The 23,062-nt window shown below is 32.4% G+C and overlaps 1 pseudogene; it reads right to left on the reverse strand.

The window, feature by feature from the left end:
- Window positions 1-9,348: 9,348 nt before the first annotated feature.
- LOC120116334 lies at window positions 9,349-15,896 on the reverse strand (annotated as a pseudogene).
- Between the last annotated feature and the right edge of the window lie 7,166 nt (window positions 15,897-23,062).

Genomic DNA, 23,062 nt, shown 5'->3' on the forward strand with positions numbered 1-23,062 from the left:
ACAAATAAGTCCCTCCCCTTATTTTCTTTAAGTTAAGGACCCTTTTAAATTCCTCCTAGTTAGTTTTTCCATCTCCACTCTCTTGAGGGTGGCTTGTGTAATCAAAATTCTAATCATAAAAATAAAATCAAGAAAAAGGAGGGAATTCTTTGGGATTTTAGAAGACTTAATAAAGTTGTAAAATAAATTATACATGATGAAAAACCATCTCATTTAAAGCATGCACATTCTTTAGGCATATCTATTAAATTATTTAACAATTTTTTTACATCTAATCTTTCATAGTATCTTTCAATTTGAGCACATCATCTTTTGACATGGTGGATTATCTTGTATGTTGCCGTCTGTCTGTCTTTTTAATATTATGGCTTTAGCTTTGTACTTTGTTCTTGCTTTTTGCAAAATTATTGCAAATATGATTTGAGCATAGGTCATGTTAACTACTTTTAATTGTGGGAACATAATCATCAGCAAAATCCCAATTTGACAGACAGTACATGGCTGCCATGGTTTTTCTTTTAGGTTTAGGGTTTAAGTTTAAGGTTAAGGATAACTGAAGGTGAAATTATTAAAATAATATTATTTTATTTTTTAATCAAGGATCACATCCAAAAAAAATTATTAAGTTAAAGGTGATTACAAATTAATATATGTTCTAAGTATTTTTAATCAATTGACAATGAAAGTTCAATCACCTTTACAGTTGTTGGTACTCGAACCTGTGACCTCTAAAAATAATAATAATTTCTTTAACCACTAAAATAAATTGGTTCGTACCACATCCGTTAATCTTGGAAATGACGCTTATTTTCTTCGTCATGTGTGACAAATCGTGTAGCAATGTGCTCTTTTGGTAAAGAACCGTTAGTTAAAATAATGTTTTTTTTTATAAATTAAGTATTATTCTAATATTTTTAATCTTTAATTAATTAATATTATTCTAATCAATTTAAAGTTTATAATAACTTTAAACTATTTAAATTATATATAATTATTATATTTATTGTTTTTATGTTTTTATCGTATTTGAATTGAATTAATATATTTTTATAAAATTTGTTTCTAAATAATTAATACTGTCTATTTTTAAAATAAAAATATTATTTAATATTAAAATTCCATTTATATATAAGAAAAATGAAAAAAAAACTGATGAACAACATTAAAAATACAACTAAAAAATAGTATTCCTGTTCATGGATGGCCTATATGTCCACCGGTTTCACAGTACGTTGGTTGTAAATTATGTCTCGGTTTTCTCTATACTAGAGGTTCATCATCATCGTTGTGTCGTCAGTCGCTCGGCTGTTGAAAATTTTGATCATTATGCTCCAAATACCAGCCGATGTTTCTACCCCCCACAAAGTGAGTCAATAGATATGGATCGATAGTCGAAAAAGCAAGGAGGCTAAAGCACTATCTTATGTAACATAGACCCGGTACTCTTCGTTCTCAAGAACAATCTTAATCACAATGTTGGATATAACAGTCCAGTTTCAAAATTATATAAATGAGTTTTGAAACCCGACAAACAATATAGATATTCCTACATGGTTCTAAATTCCTTAGATTTTACTCACTTCAACCATTAACGATACCCGCTCATATGTATCGTTAGGCAACCCCAAAATTGTACTATTTTACCCGAAAATCACATCCAAACTGACCCTAAGCATTTGTTTTAAGGCCTAAGATAATTGTTAAAGCTTATGGAAATAGTTTGGGGTCATTATACATCATGTTTACACATTTCTAAAGTTTAAAATATTTCCTCTTTGATCCATAAGCACAAACACCATACAAGCACACAAGCTACATGTGTATTTGGTTATGTTTTTTTAACATTTTCCTTGTATATTCATTGCGTGATCTTTAGTGTTTAGTTTCTTGTGTTAATGATTATAGAAAAATGTCTATTATGTGTTTAGTTTACAATTATAATTGTAAACCTTCATTTTAATTTTAGATATTTTCTTTTTTAATAAAACTAGTGATATCTATCTTAAAAAAACTACATGCTTATAGAAAATAAGGAGTAAGGTAGATTTAGAAGTGTGTACCTTCGTCTCACAATTAACAAAAACTCTTTTTGCTCAACTTTCCACCATTTCTCTTTTTTCTCTTGCTCTTTGAAGACTCACCCACTTCTTTCACCAATCAAAGGCCATAAAAACGTTTCAATATTATTATAGTGTTTATAACTTGTAAAGCTATGATATTACAACATGAAAATCTAAAGGGAAAACTTAAAAGATGCTCTTGGAGCTCAAATCCTCACAACACCTTCAACAAGCTCAAGACCACCATTAAAAAAGATGGTGGGTTCTTCTTGAAGCTTATGATTCATGGATCATAAATCTTACCTTTAAATTTCCAGATTGATGATGAAAAAGAGAAAGATGAAGACTTTAAGTAAGTTTCCTTAATTGAAAGAAGAGAGAAGAAGAAAATATGGAGAAGATATGAAGAAGCGAGGGAGAAAAAGAGTGTAAAGAGGGAGATAAAATCCCTCAATTTCAATCATATTAGCTGACCCTTATTCCCATATGTAATGGGATAAGGGGGAGGTAAGATAGTAGGATGTCCCTAACGCCAGGTTGAGAGCAACTTCCGTGGGAGACCTCCATATTATGAAATGCCCTCTGTGAAACTCGATCCCACGACCTCAAGGTTAAGAACCTTGTGCTCTACCTCAATTTCAATCATGATTTTGCTTAAACACTCAAAACTTCCTTTTTTTACTTCTAGGTTAATCCTCTTTCACTCAAACACTCAAAAATCCCTTTTTTAATTCTAATTAAACTAACTTTTCATCTGATGAAGCTCGAATTTAACCCATTAGGCCTTCATATGTTAATTTATTCATCACAACCTCGAGTAAACGTTCAAACATTGATTCAAAATTTCATATCTTTACAAATGATTTATTGGCTCTTTTGTTTACTATGAAACATAGTGTACACAAAGATAAGATAAATTCATCTCCTTATATGGCCTCACAATAGACTCGAAGAGTCAAACACGTCCTTATCTAACTGTAACATTATGCTAACACTTTCCAACACACCAAACATATCTCATGAATGGATTATCATTTTGTTAGCTCTATAACATGTCTCAGGGGACTTAATCAATCGAAATCACAAGTCACAAAATGAGTACTCAAATCCTATGGTATGTCATCTATATACAATGATACAATATTAAACGTATATGATCACAAAAATAAAAAAAGCCCTTCAACAATCCAAATTGAGAAAAATATCATGTTTGACTTGTATTAATTTAAAATTTAAAATTCAACATTTTGCCAACAATCATCATATTTGAATTTGACTAGTTCATATTCAAAAGTCTCCTTATTATTCAATTCTGCAGTTGTTCAGAAAATTATTATACAAGTCTGTTGCGTACAAATGCGGATTAAATATAAAATTTTAATATACAATGTTCAATTGTATTTGAATTTGACCAGTAAAGGTGGTAGTGAAGGATGATGATTACAGATGAAGCTTTTGAATTGACTATAAAACGGAAGAGGAAGAAGATTATGCTTTAAACAGCAAAGTTAAGCAATTAGTTGATCTCATGATGTTTTCCAAAATGAAGGCGTTTTATGTAGCTTGCATTCTTCTGCTCTCCACTCTCCTTATTTTCACTGCTCCAACCTCTGCTCGATCCCTAGTTATCCAAAGTAAGAGCACAAACTAACCTATACCCAAAAAAAAAATCATTTTCTCAGTATATATATATACACACGTGTGTGTGTTTGGTTTTTGTGTTTTAAGAAACATAATGTCAATAGGTTAAAAGGAACGTTGATCTCCCTTGAAGTTTTGAATTCGAGCAATAGCATCTACAGGTTGTGTATGCATTGTAAGTTAAGGAAATTTTAAACAGATACTATCTTATAATCACCCAGACTATTAAAGAAAAAAACATAATGTCAAAATATGCATATGACTTTTGATTAAATACATATTTTGGTTCTTAATTTTTGGAGCATTTTGACCCTCAATGTTTCATTTTATGGTAGAAAGACTCCTAACGTTTGATTAAATATATAGTCACTTTAGTCCTTAATATTTTTTTGGAGCATTTTGGACCCCAACATTTCATTTTAGGATAAAAAGTATCTACTTTGGAGCGTTAACAGTTTGATTACTAATGATTTTCATTTACGGATAGACCTTTTTGTCCTAGAATGAAATGTTGGAGGTCAAAATACTTTAAAAAATTAGAGATTAAAATAACTATTTAATCATTTTTTATTTTTTATATTTTGTTATTAATATGCCTTAAAAAAAGTGGTATAAGTAATGTTGATTTTGTGCAGAAAAAGATGAGAAGCGGATACCCAAGCCAAGGCCAGGTCCCAGGTGTAGTATTGTTCGTGGTAAACGTGTATGCATTGGAACCTAAGAAAACTATGAGCGCCCAAGTTGCTTCCTCCTCATCATGTTGCTAAGGCCACCATACAACCATGTGTTCTGTTTGCATTTACGAAATCTGAACTGTAATTTGTGGTAATATTGTTGTTTGATGCAGTACCTGTAAGTTACAAAATAATATTTCTTATGTATATGGAGTGGGATCCAATTACATTAGTGTATTATAATCTATGTAAGTTTTCCCATATGTTATAAAATCTAAACTTTGAAGTTTATGTTTTATTCACGTAAATTAAACGATTTAATTGAGAAAATATAAAATATTTAATTATTTATTTTATGTAAAAATTTCAAGCATTAAACATTACTTTAAACCAACATGATAGATATATTAAATTGACTCCCTAAAATTATATATGAATACATGGTAAAATTATAGTTTTGACACCCTAAAATAATAAAAGTGTGATATAATCCTCTAAAAAGTTGTAATATTATAAGACAATATGATAAAAAGATAATTGATACACGGGCTTTGTAGACTAAAGTTTACATAAGGTTATCTATTTTAGGGTCCAGGGATTGTATTTAGAATTTAGGGTAAACATTTGAATTTTTAAGTTAACGCATGAGAGTTGACCCAAGAAATCTATAGACCTGAGGACATGTTTAGACCTGTTAAGTAAAGTATGGTTTAATCGAGAGAAAATCTGGCATAATTGACCATAATGGAGATATTTGAATTAAGATCAAATGAGTAGGGACCAAACGGGTAAATATATCGTTGAAGAAAATCATGATTGATTTCCTCGTCACAGATGGGATTAAGGAGATTTTGAGCTTGTTAGTTTACTCGGTGTTTTCACCCATCTTTTCTCCCTTCTCACATCTTTCAAATTTCTCCAAGCAAGCTTTGAGTATTGGACTTTCAATAAACCCTTTCTATCCTTTAGATCATCAATTCAGGTTTAAAGAAGGTGAGATATATCAGTCTCCATTTCCAAAGCTTCAAGAAAAGCTCCACAATTTCCATGAAAGATGGTGTAGAATAAGTTTGAGGTTTCATGAGGGTTTTAACCCTGGGATCTCTTAATCTTCATCCATTATTTATAAGTTTCTAAATTTATTTTAATGTTTTACCTAATTTTATGTTTAATTAGAAATTTCTTTAGATGCTTCAGTAATTAATAAAAGAGTTGGGAGAGCCCTCTAGTATAAAAGGGAAGGAGAAGGTTGGAGGGAGGTAAGCAAAGAGTTACCTTTTGTGTTTCAAGCTAGGGTAGTACACTTTGAACTTTAAAATGCTTCTTGGACTTCATAAATGAGATGTTATGTTTGTTGATAGGATACATATAGAGTGTTTTGAGTTTTAAGCAAGTTATTTTATCGAATTGATGAACGTGTTATTCAACATGTGTAAAAATAAGGTTATATGACCATACATTACTCTATAAGCCTTAGTAATCAAGTAAGGCTTTAGAATGAATGTTTTGAGACGTTCGACATGTGGTTTTCAAGCTTGAAATGATCATTTTTAGTTTTGTTATTGATATTATTTTTACAGTATCAATATCATATGAAATTAGAGTATAAATCCAGACAAAATGTGCAATAAATATCGATACTCATTCTTTATGTATCAATACTACATCATCGATATCGATAACATATTTCAATATCGATACCATGATCAAAGGTTAGATTCTATTGTACCAATTTCATATTGATACTACCTTAGAGTATCGATACTCTAAAATTACGTATCGATTCCCCATGCTTGGAACCGATACCAAATGTTATGTAAGCTTAGTTTGCCTCTAAGTTGATCAAGGAAATTGGTAATGACTCATAATAAAAAGAGAAGTCTAAAAGGAGGTTCTATTATAATAAATAACTAAAATACCCTTGAGATGGATAAATTTACCAAAATGCCCTTTATAAGTGGAAAAATACATCTACAACCTTAATGATTAAAATTGAGGGTTTAGTTCAATGTGATGTGTAAGATATTTTTAGGGATTCTTAATATGTTGTGAGAACCTATGTGTTGAGATCAGTGAAAATGCCTTGAAGGTAAAAATATCTAAAATGCCCTAGGTGCTAAATGACTAAAATGTCTCTTAAGTGTAAAATGATAAGAATACCTTACATGAATGAAAGAATGATAAACTAAAAATTTGAATGAATCTTGCATAGGATAAGGGTCATAAGCTACTAAAAGATTATTATATCCTTATGTGTAAGGTTCTAAGCTACATTCAGAATAAGAAGTTTTATAATGAAATAATGAGAAAAGTATTGTGCCTTATTCATGCATGAATGTTGTGATTATATAGTTAAGTTACATTGAATAACCTTAAATGAGAAATGTTGATGTGTGTAGAAAAGAATATTATATCCTTATGTATAAGGTTCTAAGCTACATTCAGAATAAGAAGTTGTATAATGAATTGTGAGAAAAGTCTTGCGCCTTATTCATGCATGAACGTTTTGATTATATGGTTAAGTTACATTGAATAACCTTAAAATAAAAACGTTGATGTGTGTGGTGTGTGGACACGTATGTTTTTGTGTGACCCGCATATGATTATAGATTATCCGGATGTTCATAATTGCGTAGCCTGATTACTTAGTGACATCAGACAATCATTTCTTAAGTTTATGTAGATGGAATGATATATGATTACTTAGTGACGATAGGTACCATTATCATTGCTTACCTTATTGTTATGTGACAACTGGGTGTTGATATTGTTATTTATCTTTAATTTATGGATTATCTTATGCTAAACGATACCATTTACTGTTATTTATTTTTAGTTGATGTTAGGTGAAATTAGGTAACTCATTGTGAGAAGAAGTCTTAGAAATAATTACTTGATTGTGAATGATGACACTAACATATAGATCATAAATGAATGCGATAAGCATGCTATACCTACAGATGAATCAAAGAACTAAATGAATCATATTGTGAAACTCTAATTCATGTTATCCTATAATATTTTATCTATCTATCTAAACATTCGTCATTGCAAACTTGTTTCGTGACGAATCAAAGAATGACATCCAACAAGAGTATCTCCGTAGAAATTCGAGTGAAATTTCAAACGAAACTTTGACAGCGGATCATGTTCAGTGTACTTGTTCTCGCAACGAACACATATACATGTTATCCTCAAGTATCCTATACTACAACTATGAAAATAATTATATGCATCACATGTATGGAAGCATCACATGTATCAAGCTTTGAGCATTATCAACATCATGTCTCGACATATATATATTTTCCTAATTGATAAAGAAATATCTCAATATTTATTACAAGAAATATAATAAAATACATAGAATCAAATATCATTTACTTGATATAAGCAAATCGCAATTGGCTTGTAGGAGTTGCACAATTAATCTCTCACTAACACTAATTTCAATTACTAGCACATCCTTATGACCTACTCTTCCACTTAGAAATTGTATTTGTGTTGGGTAAAAAATGGAAGACCTAAATTATCACCCGTAAGTATCTTCTTCATTCGTACCACATTTTTTTATCAGTAGAGGATACATAAATATTTTTATGGTGGACACACGTATATTAATAATATAAAATTTATATGGGTAGACACAGATAAAATTTCAGGATGAACACAATCAATAAAACAAGTAATTACATGAATAAAATTTGAATTTTAGAATAAGTACATGTCTATCTTTTTTTTTAGTACATTTGCCACTGCTTTCTACGATCTTACAGATCAATTAATATCGCCCCAAAACATATTCGGCTCCATTCTCTAACACAAACAAAAAAAATTGACCTTTTGAAATATGCAAAAACAAATGTCTAACTAAAAAAATGCTAATGTGTATATGTCATGTAAAAAAATGTTAATTTACCTAGAAATTGAAGTGGAAAATTAACTTCAGGACTAAAATCACATATTTCGGGAAAGTAGATAACTAGAAATGATTAAATTATAAGAAGGGCTAAATCCACCAAAAACGAACAATAGAAGATTTTATATTCCATTTGACCTTAAACAAATTATAGCTGGTATCTAAATAGATAAATTGCCAGATTTTTTCTCTATATTTTTGGTAGAAAATAGAATATCCGTTCGCTTAGAAAGGTAGCTTTTAGTGAACTAATAATTCTAATGATTCGTGTATGTATTGTGCACCTATTATTTACATAATAACCCTGTGTATATATTTATACGAGTTTTAACATAAATACCGACACCTGTTTCTTATGCATTTTCAAACGTGTTTATGGAAATATGATAAGGGAACATATAATTTTATTTTAAGGGATGCCGATTTAGAAAATCTTATTAGTAATTTAGATGTACAAAATTAGAAAATTCTATTAAAAATTTAGAGATATGAAACTAAAAAATTTAGGGTACAAAATTAGAATATCATATGAAATATAAAGAAAATATCTAAATTGTAAGAATATTTGAAATTTTTAAGGGATACGACCGTACCCCAAAACAAAGATGGACCGAGGGAGAGCAGGCGGAGACAATTGTCCTCCTGAAAATTTTAAATTATCACTTATTTTAAATATTTTATTTATATTTTTTATTGATAATATATCTTCGCTCCTAAAATTTTTGATATTCGTCACTCTCTAAAATTTTAGAAGTTCACCCCTAACATAAGATCCTCCGGTCCCTATTCCAACACCCCTCAATCCATCCCTAGATATAACTACAAAAAACCAGACTAACAACCTAGTCCAAATAACAGAAATTTAAACAAATAAAAATCATAAACACTTCCACTTTGCTTTAAATTTAGTACGTTCCATAATTAATACATTTTATCTATGCAAATATACTTAATTTGTATTGTCGACTATGTATAAGTTGATGCATCGAAAGAATTAGAAAATACGGTGAAAAGACAAGGCGGGCTTGTTCCGTTTGAAGTTTTCAAATGTAAGTGGAAGGGGATTAGCATGGCAATCAAGAAGCTAACAATTAGAACAAACAGCTATGTGAATAAACAAAGGGGAAATAAACAAAAAGAAAGCTTACCCCCGGAAATAATAATTTCATGCAGCCCGTCCAGAGTCCTCGATCATCATGCCTTTGAGACTCTTGGCTAGCCAGATAGCCGTCTCCCTTGGGGACACTTTATCTCTCCCAAAAGGCTTCAAAACGACTGCGAGCTCTTCCAACCTGTTCTGCTGCAGTAACTCGGCAGACAATTCCAGAAGCCCTTCAAGTGCCTCAGCCCTTTGCCTAAAAGAGTTGACATCCAAAGTTTCCTTTGTTGCTGTCTCCTCCTCCGGCACAGAAGAGCTGGGGTTTGCAGGCTCCGGTGAATCAGATTTTCGAGATGAGGAAACGGAGTTCCTAACATCCATTTGTTTAACACCGGAATGATCACAAACATTTGATTTTGAACTTGAAGCTTCATGGCAACTTGATGACTTCAGGGTCACTGGACTAGACATGTTTTTCATATCCAATTTGTCGCTCTCAACATCCATGTTTTCAATACCCAATTCTACTTTCTCCATTATGGGATGCTCACTGCCAACAAGGAAACTACTATGCCTTATAACATGTATTACCTCATTGAAAGCTAGAGGACAAGAAGTCTCAACTGGCTTTTCAGTTGTATGATTATGAACATTTGATCCTTTATCTCGCTGTGAATTATTCTGGGTGGATGAAATTGGTGAGGAAACGCAAGGTGTAGTTTCTGCAACTGATGAGAGAAGTTCCATTACTGTGAACTTGTCATCACCACTGGATGTGGAAGAAATACGTGAATGGAGCATCATATCAGGCCTACAACTAGGTCCATTTGCCACGGTTCCATCTTTCACACTTGGCCTGCTAACCTGGAAATCTTCACCAGTAGTAGTTGGCCCACTTACAGGGGAATTTTCCACAATATTTAACCTGCTTATTGAGGCATCATCGCAGCTACTTGGACTGCTTATAGAGGCATCATCACTACTACTTGGCCTGCATATGGGGGTATAATCCCTACTACTTTTCCAAATTAAAGGCACATCATCCCTTATAATTGTCCTGCTTTTAGCAGTATCATCATTAGGAACAGATATTTCTTTAGAAACCATGCCCGGAAGGTCCAACGGGGCACTCAGACTCCCTTTTGCATCAACTGAACTGGAAAGTGGAAGATCCTGGCTTGGACTAGATTCTTCAGTAAAGCACCCAACAGATTTATGTTTTAGTCCGTGGCCTTCTCTCAACAGAACCTCAGGAATCTCAGATTTCAGAGCAGGAGAGCTGTATGGTGGATATGATTCCAAGCTATTGATGTGGGTGATTATCTTATTATCATGTGCCCGTTCTTTCGTGATGCTAAAATGGGTTGTAGCATTATCATAAATCTCAAGTGCCTCAATTGAGATGGAAGATGAGAAAGAACCGAAGCCATCTGTTTGCGTCCCGTCAGTAGCTTCAGTTAGAGATATCTCAGCCTCTTGTTTTACCTCCCTAGAAACGTTTGTAAGGCAAGCATTGGGCAGCTGACCAGAGATAGTTACCTGCTCCTGGTTTATCTCTGTAGATCCTAACTTCTGTATGTTGCTTGCCCCATGAGAAATATCAGTTCCAGCCTGCTTAATTCTTCCTGTCATAGATGATCTTCTTGCAACAGTGGAAGGAGTTCTTTTCCTCGTCGTAGAAAGTAGTCCATCTTCAGCAAAATGCCTCCCAGGTCCAGGCGGAGGAAGCCCTTCATGTCTAGGTTTAGTCTTTGGGGAGGATCCAGTTACAGGCAACTGGAGAGAATAATCTTGCAAAATAAGTGACGACACTAACAAACAAATAAAATTAAAACAGAATCGCCAAGTACCTGGTGTTTCAAATGATTTGATCCTGGTATCCGTTTTGCAGCATCTAGTGGTAATTTTGCCAAAGCAACAGTTGGTGAATCTGCAATAGACTTTGAAGTGCGAGCAGGTGAGTTGGGAACTTTGGGTGATGCCTCTACATTATTTCTCTGAGTCAATCCATCAACTGCTTTTTTGCGGTTGCCTCTCATTGGGGAAATATTGTCTACTACTTTCCCTGTGCTTTCGATGGATTTTGGTCCTTTTGATTGAACATTAGATCCCTGTTCCAAATTAGAAGGTTTCATCATTCCTTTTTCATCAACTTTGCAAGTAACAATGGTGGGGACTTTCTGTCATCTTTATCATCATTAGAATTTGAATCAGTGTTAATGACCTCATTATTGCTATTTGAAACCACTATGTTTCTGTCATTTGAAAGCAAACTATCTTTATCACTGCAGGAGCTATTAATTGAAGGGGAGCTGAATGACGGACGATATTGATCAACGTGTGGCTGCAAATAAGGGTGCTTCAAAAGTTCTGATGCCTAAGCAAGGTGAAAATTCAAACTGTTACACAGAAGTTCTGTGGTTATAGAATTCTCAAGAGTTGAGCAAAATGAAAAATAACATACACTGGGTCGATTTTCTGGATTCTTTCTTAGCATACCCTTGATAAATGTTTTCCTGTGAGTAACATTATACATATTAACTATCACGCATGTGAGGAACTGATTATTTGACACAGGATAAAGCATTAATCATACCAACCCCAAAATATGGATTATTGAGTCCCTTGGGATTTTAAACTAAATTCACTGTTTTGTGTTTTAAAAAAATAAAGAGTTTCCAAGGTACGTAAGAAAGAATTTGATTAAGAAATCTACAAATGGTCCAAACATAATATATAAAAGAATAATTAAAAGCAACAAGGATAACTAAAGTCACAGTCAGACTATCAGAGCATGAAAAATCATGGAGAATACTTGGTCATCATGGAAGCATACTACACTGAGGTCTAAATTAAAAATTAGGGCTTACAGCGACGGAGAGTAGCAAGAAGGCAAGGGGCCAATGGCAGAGCGATTTATCTTGCCTATTAATCCTGCCATGTCCTAGAACAAGAAGTTGATAAAAATTAGTTCAATCAAATATTTTCGTTACATGGTTAGAGGATGTTATGATTACAGCCTTACAGGTCTGGGACAACATTACTGGATGATTAACGGGAAAATCAGATTTGAAATAAGGGTCTCCGCCCTTGTTTGGCCTCATAGTCTTCCCTATAGTGGTGGAACTCTAAGGGAGTAGCCTACCTTAACTTACTGAAAATTCAACTTCTTGTATTCCCAAGTAAATTTCCTCTTAAATAGAGGTTTACATAAGAACAACCCTGATTTCCTTTTATTTAAGCTAACAGAGAAACTTTAGGAAATCAAAATCCTACTTCCAAAGCTGGTTTCTTGCATCTATAATAATGCTTGCCACAGGCAGCATCCATAACAGAGTTATAAAAACTAGCAGTTGTGAAGAACCTCTCAAAGGACATCACGTTACACAAGACAAGTAGAGAACAGTATGTACATTGAAACCGTTGTTTAAAAGACTGGAGCATGGATTCATGAAAAAAACTGTTATGAACTGTTGGAGCATGATTACATGCTTATGTACGTGTGTGTGCAGTATGGTTTGAGGTGTGTGTGTGCAAGTAATTAGTGTGCAGTTGGTTAATTAGTTAGAGTGGTTAGAAGCAGTTATGAGGTTGTTAAGGCTGTGAACTTGTGTATAAATGTACTGAGTAGTCTTGGCTAATAACACATCTCTCTTGTATCTTCTTGATAATCTTCAAGTGCCTATGCATAAACTTCAACATGAACCTACCTAACAAAGCTTGCTACTAGTTATTCCTAATATAGATGAACAGATAAAAAGTTATTTTTCATTTGGCAATGGTGAAAATTTCACCATAAGATATACGGAACAGAAAATAAATGAAATTTTAAAATTTTCTTGACTGGCCAAAATGGGTTATATGTTACACCTAAAAAGTTTATATAAGATCATTCCAGAATACAAGAAACAGATTCATTCAAAGGAACTGTGAGAACTCTTACAAAAGCTTTAAATGCAGGGCGATGAGCAGCCATCTCATACATACAGCACCCTTTTCAACAAGAAGCAAGTTAGCCAAAAAAAAATAAATCTATACAAGTCAATTATATATAGGAACTGACATACCCAGAGACCAGATGTCAGACTTTAAACCATAAGGAATATCTGCAAGCAGTTCAGGACACATGTAATTGGGAGTGCCAACAACCTGAGCATTGCATGAAACAACTATTATCTTGCACGTCCTTAGGTAAGGAAGAATAGATACAAGAATGTAAAATGAGAAAAGGTAAACAACTTTTAACTGAGAAAGGTCCAAACTCTGTTGTATGGTCCATTGTCAATATGAAGGCTTGAGAAAACCTAGCTTTAGTATATTAATATGTATGCAACTTATGTCTTCTGACATTTATAGCTGATACATGTGTTAGCTAATTTCCAGACTCCAATCTGTAATCCTTTTGCAGTTTTTAGCTTCTTTCTGATAAAATATCAATACAAGACCACTGAAAATTTTACATACATCTCTCTTGTAATTAAATATATAAGCCCGCTTTGACAAAGTAACAAGAAGTGGCATACATGCCTATATTTTCAATTTCTCAGTAATGGAGTAAACCATCCCAGAAAATACTAAGGTATTGACCAATAATTATTTCATTCTTTTAATTCTTTCCATAAACAAAAAAGTGATTACTTAAGTTAATCAAGTTGGTCTAATTATAATTTTTCTTGTCAATTAATAACAATGAGTTGTGAGCAGATAAAGCACCATTTAACTGCAAACCATTACACACGCTATGCTTGTTCCTTTTAACAAATCATATTATTTTTCTACTCTTATCAGTACATCAACATGTTAGTCGACAGCCAACCTTGGAAGAGTGGAATATGTTAAGAATTAGCTACTCTATCAGTACGATGCTATGATTCAAGATTTTTTTCTATAAAATGCACAGGGGAATTGAGGGCTCGGTAAACAGAACACAAATATTAACAGCAAGCTCTGTTTTTGAGTTACCCAAGTGTAGGGGGGAAATTGAGAGAGAAATGGTAGGAAGAAATGATCCAAAATAATATTTTCCGTCGTTGAAGATAGCTGGAGAAGATTTAAAAAAGTTTATCAAAAAAAAGTATTTCATCACATAGTACATACCGAGGAAGTCAAATCATCTGCCTTCAGAGTTTTGGCAAGTCCAAAATCCCCTAAATCAGTACAGAACAGGAAGAATAATTAGGATAACAATCAAAGAAAGTGACATCAGTAGGATATCGAATATAACTCAATGATGTTAAGTAAAGGAAAAAAGAAGAACCTATAAGAAACCAAGAAGACAAAGAAAATTATAAACTCACCAAGGCGGACATCTTGATCTTTGGTAAGAAAAATATTGGAACACTGCCAAGAAAGGCCACATGTCAATTCATAAATCATTTACTAGAAAGACTAATCTAATTTGATACAAACCTTTAGGTCACGATGCAGAACAAAATTTGAATGCAGATATTCAACTGCCAGAAGTAGTTGCACAAACCACTTGCAGAGTTTCTGCACAATGTTTACAATCATCGGCGTTAACTGCAACTTATAATCCTATAAGAAAATAGCAAAATAAACAGCTATAGAGAAATTAGATTACCTCTTCGGGGAAATAGACCCCATTTGATTTTTTCATCAATCCAGCCCTGTGAAAAAAGAACACAAAATGAACAATATTGACACATTGCAAAAATTGCAGAAATTGAAAAGCAAAGTTCTCCTCACAAGCTTGGAGACTCACATATCGCCACCTTCACAATATCCAGTAACAATGCAAACAAAGCAACCCTATATTACAATCACAAAACTCAAATTCAACATCAATGAAAGACAACGACCACGTACTCAACAAGCTACTATTTAAAAGTACACATCGATTCCAGTATCTCAGCAAAAAACAAAAACAAAAAAGAGCAGTACCGTATCTTACTTTTTCAACCCAAGCTTCCTTAAACTGAACAATGTAAGGATGTTGAACTCGCGCAATAAGTGCCATCTACATTCCACAATATTCGAACGAAATTACAACTTGTATATTAAAACTCTCTATTACATGATAAATTATGTAAACAAAATAAATTGACTAACTTCTTGATGAGCAGATCTTCTGCAACGCTCCGTTTGCCGCGCCAGTCTGATCTTCTTCAATACATACCTGAAATTTTTGAAAATATCACCAAAAAATATTTTAAAAGAAAACACTCACATATATATAATTAGAAATTTAGAGTTTGAGAAATAAGAATAATACTTTTTCATCTCGGATTTGTGGTGAACGAGAATGGCAGCACCGAAAGCACCCCGGCCGATTTGTTCCATAATTTCGTACTGATCCATTCGAGACTCCATTGATTTTAACTCTTTGCTCGATTCCCCCTCCCCCTTCCAAATAGAAGTTTCTAACAAGAGAGATTAAGTAGAGAAAAATAAAACTAAAGAAAAAGAACGTCAATTCGTTTTCGTCCTAAAACATTTTTTCTCCGTATCTCGACCACATTGCCGGATTCTTCGCTTCAATTTCAGTGTTGCCAATGCGTTTCAACAAAATTTAAAGACAAACGATCATCATTTCTCAAAGCCATGGAAACCTTCTTATACGATTATCTCCTTTCTTTCCATTACTGTTGAATTCTCGAAAGCTTTCTCTTTCACTTCAATTATAGCAGGAAACTAAGGAGAAAATATTTTAAATTTTGTTTTCAATTAACGATTTTGTAGAGAGAGAGAGAGAGAGTGAGCAGTGGCTAAATAACTTAACAAGATGGTTAGTAGTTGACCAAAGGTATAAATACAACTTAATTGACTCTTTTGTATTTCCTTTATTTAATTACGGCGAATTTTTTTTTCATCTAACTTTGTCAATTTAAATCATTTTAATATTTAAATTTATATTTTATTTCTTTTAATCTTAATTTTTTTTAAATTAACTCAAATATGACGAAAAATAACTTATCGTTAGACTGAAATAAATTATGTTGTTCTTATAAAAAATACTAACATCAATTCTTTTATTTTTATATATCATATCATAAAATATTCAATAAAAATAAAAATAAAAAGTTAATGTTAATACTTCAATAAAGATAAAATATCTTTCAATCTTTTTATATAATGGGAGAAAGGAAAATATAATTAATTTATATTTAACATGTTATTGTTCTATTATGTTTGGATTAGTTAGATAAAAAATAAATATTTAAAGAAAAATAATAAAAAATTAAGAATTAAAATAATTAAATTGAAAAAAAATATTAAAAAATAATATCATTTTACCTTAATTTGTTTATTTTGATGGAGCAAGTAAAACATGAAATTTCAAACAACATAAAATTTAAAGGGAATGTTATTCAGATTTTAAGTTCGAACAGCTCCATTGATAGGGTGTGTATGCGTCGTAAACTGATTAAGAAATTTTTAAAAAAAATATTACTTTATAATCACCTCATAAAATTACAAAAGAAAGTTATATGTGATATAAATATTATACTATATAAATTTTAAATAGAACGTAAAATAAATATATAAAAAATAAAATAAAATTGCAGATAATTATTTTGGCATTTCAAATAAATTAATTTAAATAAAAGTTTTCATTTCATGATATTTTATTTCAATCAAACTATTTAAAATATTATAAATCTTTAATTATAATTCAGTCAAAATTGGAATTCGTTTGTTTTAAAACATCTCTCTACATTACATCTCAAGACAAAAAAAATTAAATAAACATAGCTAAAATAATAATAAATTCGGATAAAAATAAAGCTCATCTCAAAATGTCACATACTTTATTATTATTTTACTTTTGAATAAAATATTAACTTATAAGTGATATCTTAATATAATAATCAAATATCGACAATAAAAATTTATTACATAAAAATCTTTCTTTAAGTTAATTTATTTCTAACATGTATATTATCACAGTGACACATGTAATTTTATTAATTATCAATAGTTCTTTTAGTCTATCAATAGTAATATAGTCTAAATTACATGTATAAAATCTTTATATTTTAAAATAATATAAATTTTATAGGTCACTTTGATGACTTATTATTTCAATTAAGTTATCTTAATATACATTCAAATTTTATATTCTCGTAATAGTCAAAAATCAAAAAATATTTTTTAAATTATAAACATAATTTTTTTATAAAATCTAATATAATTCTTTTTTTTATAAATTGTACTTTAGATATCTAAAACAGAAGCAATGGAGGAAACTTTGAACAGCAAACTCCATAAAGTTATCCAGCATTAATAAATAACCTAATTAAGACATTTAATGGCTTTAAAACATTAATCAATATCAGATCCAAATAATGAAAAGAAGAAGAAAATTTAGCAAGTGAGAAGATATAAATGATTCATAACCCCATCAGGAATATTACGAGCGAAAAAAAGGGATCTCCGCCACTCTGTTTAGTATTCCACAAATACGGAAAGGCGAAACAGGAAACAGTAAATGTTTGTCATTTACCAATGCCAGATGAATTCTGTAGGTAAATCTACAATTTACGTGGCTCTCTCTTTTTGTCGTAGAGTTATTACCTTAATTATTAATGTGTTCCGTTTTGATCATTTAACCATTTTTTTTAACAGTGTCTTAACATAATTAATAAATATTTTGCCAAACTCTTCCCATATCACAGGTTCAAGCCTTGCGAACCTCAAACTTATCATCTATTCAAAAAACACAAGTTTTTAAAATATATAGTAGGTACATATGTCAGATAATGATTTTTTAATGGTCGTTATGATGCACTTAAAAGTGACAGTCAGATTTATTTGTATTTATGTTTTGTTTATGTTTTTTGAACGAGGTTTTTATTTTCTTCTTTGTATGTTACTTATATGATCTTAAGTGGCTAGTTTATTGTGTTAATGGTTATAGGATAATATCTCAATTATGCGTTTAATTTATAATTTTAGTTGTAAATTTTTATTGTAATTTTGGATATTTTATATTTCTTAATAAAATTAATTGCTTTTATTCCAAGGAACATTAAACATTGGAAACTTAAGACACTTATTTTGAGCGAAAATAAAGTAACATTATGAACACAAAATTCTCAATATTGTATAATTACTTTAATTATTATTTGAATTAAAAAATATTTTATGTGTTTTATTCATATTTAATTATGATACATAAAATAAAAATATTTTTCAAGTAATAAAAATAACTACACTTATTATAATGAAACAGGTGATATAAAAAATGAGTACAAATAAAATATAATCTAGGGTGGTGTTGTAATTTGCATAAATATTTAATTTAAACTGAATTGTTGGCCCAAATTGATGGAACTGTTTAGCTGTCCTTTTTAATGTGATTTATTGGTTTCTACTTCCGTAGCTGACTTAATTCAGCAATTAATTAATTACAAGCATTTAAATATAATTAAAAATTTAATTAGTGGGATCTAAATTAAATATCACATGCTCAACTTGAATACTTTCTCTCTAAGATTCGAGTTAATTTGATCGATGATAAATCACATGTATTGGAGTTCGGGAACATAATTTTTCCAACCAATCATAATGGATATCACTAATGACACTAAGAGTACGTTTGGTTCACGAAATGTAAGATTACCAGTAGGAATAAAAGATTATTAGAAAATAGGGTTACTGAGAATGTTGTATTTTGTGTTTGGTTGGTTTAGCAGGAATATAAGATTATCGTATTTGATTAAAGGAATAAATGATTATTAGAATATATGTTTGACTAAATTGTCCTTATTATATATTTGTTTTTTTTACAAGTTGGAAAATATTTATATATTTTCTTTAAAAAAATTCAATTCATAAAATTTATATATTTTTTTATAAAATTGAAAATATAAAAAAAAAGTTTAATGAAAGGGTAAAATTTTATTTTAACCCCTTAACTTTATATAAAATTTTAATTATAGATTTTTTTTTGTAAATCTAAAATAGTTTAAGAATAAATCTGTAATTTAACATTCGTAGAATTTTTATTATTCAATGACAGAATAAGGATATTTTTTAAAGAAAAAAATTTTCAAGGGCATTTTAGTCCAAAACGCCGGTAATCCAACAATACCTAAGGAAAGGGAGATAATGACATTCCCGGTAATATACCCCAAAAAATTCACTATTGGTAATATAAGATTATCGGGAATGGCATTCCCGGCCAACCAAACGGGGGAATGTGGATTCCATTCCCATGAGAATCTCACATTCTCCCAACCAAACACACCCTAAGGAGAGGTATATAAGAATTAAGTTGAATTAACTTATTCCCTACTTCTAAAAAAAACTAACTAGTAAACATTGAAACTAAATCCGATTACACAATAACCATATCGATCAGTATGGTGTTTATTTGTAATCTTATTGATCTTCTATGGTACTCTAGTTGAATTTAGATACGTGATTTAGCGTTTGTGAATAGTTTCTCACGACGTTCAGCTCTGATTTGCGGTTCTCAATAGTGTTCAATAGCTTAATCTCCTTTTGTAGTTCGTTTGCCAATATAGTTAGATTTGTTCGTATCTATTTTTTGTTGGAGTCATTTGGTTGAGTTTTAAATCTTTTCCATTTATGGTCCTTATGTGATCTAAGGTGTTTTGTTTTAATGTTATAGGAAAATATCCGAATTATTTATTTAGTTTACGATGATAATTGTAAACATTTATTGTAATTTTGGATATTTTCACTTTTTAATAATATTAGCGGCTTCTATTAAAAAAAGAATTAAGTTGAATTACAAACTTATTGAGTGGATTAAGTAGTAAAAAAGAATATTGTTTTCTCTAGAAGATTCATTAGAACAAATGTGTTTGCAATGTGTGTATATATTATCAATAGATTAAAAAAAATTCTGAGCATTTATTAGTAATCACCTAATACTTCGCTGCTAAAAATTAACAGAATAGTTGGTGTACCATTTTTTTATTTTTCAATGATGACATCACATAATCTTTGGCAACACGTCAACATCATCGTTAAGTTTTTAACGGTATGTACCAAAATGAAACCTAAACTAAATGTTATGTATGATTTTATAAAAAAAATAAAGTTTAGGTATCAAAATGGAACACAAGTAATAGTTTAAATATTAAACGTGTAGTTTACCCTAAATAATATATAAATTGAAACAAAAATTTCAGTTACTCATTTCCTAAACCCAATTACACAAGTTAGCCTACCCAACTTACCCAATTACATGAAGCCTGAACCCATTTAAACCCAATCCAAAAGGACCAAACATCAACTTAAACCATCAAACCCGTAATGCCTAGAGATACGAGACCAAATTGTCACGGACTTAGCCTAGTTGGTTTGGTTGCTAATCCGTGCGGCACTCGAAAGGGACGCTTCCCAACCAAGTCAGCCTTAATCTCGTAGATCTGATCAAACATAAACAAACATCGCGTTAGATCTTTATAGCCACATGGTCCTTCGACCAATAATCTGAGCCCGTGGGGCATAGCGAATACACACCTCAACCCCGGACTTCTCCGAGGAAAAAATGTTTTATTAATAAAAGAAACATCGGGTAACAGAAGACTCACCCACACCATCGATTAGGCCGTAGGGGCGGCCCTCGATGGTGTTCACAAGACACGTACCTTTACCCGTGGATCAGCCCAAACTCTGCCGGCTGTCCACCCCCTACATATATGCGAAAACAAAATAACAGAAATGCTACATATAGATGTTGAAATGCTCGAACAGGGGACAGTAAGTCATACCCCCACTCCCTACCTAAAACATTGAAATGCTTGAAAAGAGGACAAGCTTATTCTACCCTGCCACTAGGCCCTATACATGGTTGACCTTGGCGTACCTACCCGGTTGATGCCCCATAAAAGGAACGGTCACGACAATCTCCCCCACCTAATTTGTCGACGTCCTCGTCGACTGCATGGCCTGAAACTCTTCAATCTTTTGCTTGAATGCCCTGAGATCATACTCTCTTTCCCAAGTGTTCTATTCCTGATCAAAGCCTCCCTACTTGATTAGATACTCCCGTCTTTGCTTTCCACCCACCTTAACAATTCTCCCTGCCAGAATCTCATCAACATGACGCTGTGAGGGTGGTTGTGTGCCGATTGACTCCCTGGCAGGCATACTCTGATTATCGATATTGGGATCGGTGTGAAACGGCTTCAAATTGCTCACATGAAAGACAAGGTGAACTCTTATCCAAGTAGGAGGGTCAACTTTGTACGAAGCATTCCCCACATTTGCTACTATTGAGACTGGACCCTCGTACTTACGTACCAAGCGACGATCCCTCTGGCACAAAAATCTAAGTTGTTATGGCATCAACTTGACTAGCACCAAATCTCCAACCTGAAAGTGTAGGTCTCGTCTGTTACGATCTGCGCATTTCTTCATACGCTTCGCTGCTTTCTCCAAGTAAGCCTTGGCAATCTTCATATTTTGCTTCCACTCCCCCACAAAATTTGAGGCACGAGGGCATCTACCTTGAGAGGTCTCATCCACAGTATGAGGAAGTCTTGGTTGCTGACCTATCACCAGTTCAAAAGGGCTTTTATTAGTAGATGAACTCTTTTGTGAATTAAAACATAATTGCGCCACATCCAAAAATGGAGGCCAGTTCTTCTGATTGGCCTGAATAAAGTGCCTCAGGTACTCCTCCAAGAGTCCATTAAATCGCTCAGTCTGTCCATCTGTTTGAGGGTGGTAACTCGATGAAAAGTTGAGTTGTGTCCCCACTAATTGGAATAATCCCTTCCAAAATTTCCCAATAAATCTTCCATCTCGGTCACTGACTATGCTCTGAGGAATGCCCCAATATTTCACCACATGTTTGAACACTAACTTAGCAGTCTCTTCCGCCGAACAATACTTTGATGCTGGTATAAAAGTGGCGTACTTCGAGAACCTGTCCACTACCACCAAAATTGATCCAAGATCTCCTACTCGAGGCAAGCGTGATATAAAATCCAAGGAGATACTCTCCCAAGGTCGGGCGGGCACGGGTAGCGGCTCGAGCAACCCAGCAGTCCTCTGTCGATCTACCTTATCTTGTTGACAGATAAAACATGTCTTGGTGTAATCCATCACATCTTGGCGCATTTGAGGCCAATAATACCCTTGTCCCAACAAAGCAACAGTACGCCTCCAACCAGGATGCCCGACCCATGGGGTATCATGACATTCCTTCAACAGCTTCTGTCGTAGATTTCCAGCTCGAGGAACAAACATTCGTGGCCCTTTTGTCATCAATAATCCATTTTCTATCCAAAAACATTTTGAAATACCCTTTTTAACCATCTCCATGAGGGTCATCACTTGCGGATCTTTTTTGGAAAAGTTCACAATGAGCTGACGAATTTCATTGGACACTCTACTAGCAGATATATGAGCCACACATCGGAGTGCTACCAAATCTGCCCTGCGACTTAATGCATCAGCGACCTGATTCTTTTTCCCCGCCTTATGTTCAAAGCTAAAGTCAAAGTCGGCCAGGAACTTATGCCATCTAGCTTGCTTTGCTGACAATTTTGGTTGTGTCAAGAAGTGTCTAACTGTTGTATTATCAGTCTTTACCACAAATTTGGAACCCAACAAATAATGCCTCCAAATCCTCAAACAATGAATTACTGCTAGAAGTTCTTTCTCGGGAGCCCTATACCTCGCTTCAGTTTTATTCAGCTTCCTACTCTCAAATGCCACGGGATGT

This window comes from Hibiscus syriacus, unplaced genomic scaffold, assembly GCF_006381635.1.
Source record: "Hibiscus syriacus cultivar Baekdansim isolate YM2019G1 unplaced genomic scaffold, ASM638163v2 tig00110293_pilon, whole genome shotgun sequence".
NCBI lineage: Eukaryota > Viridiplantae > Streptophyta > Magnoliopsida > Malvales > Malvaceae > Hibiscus > Hibiscus syriacus.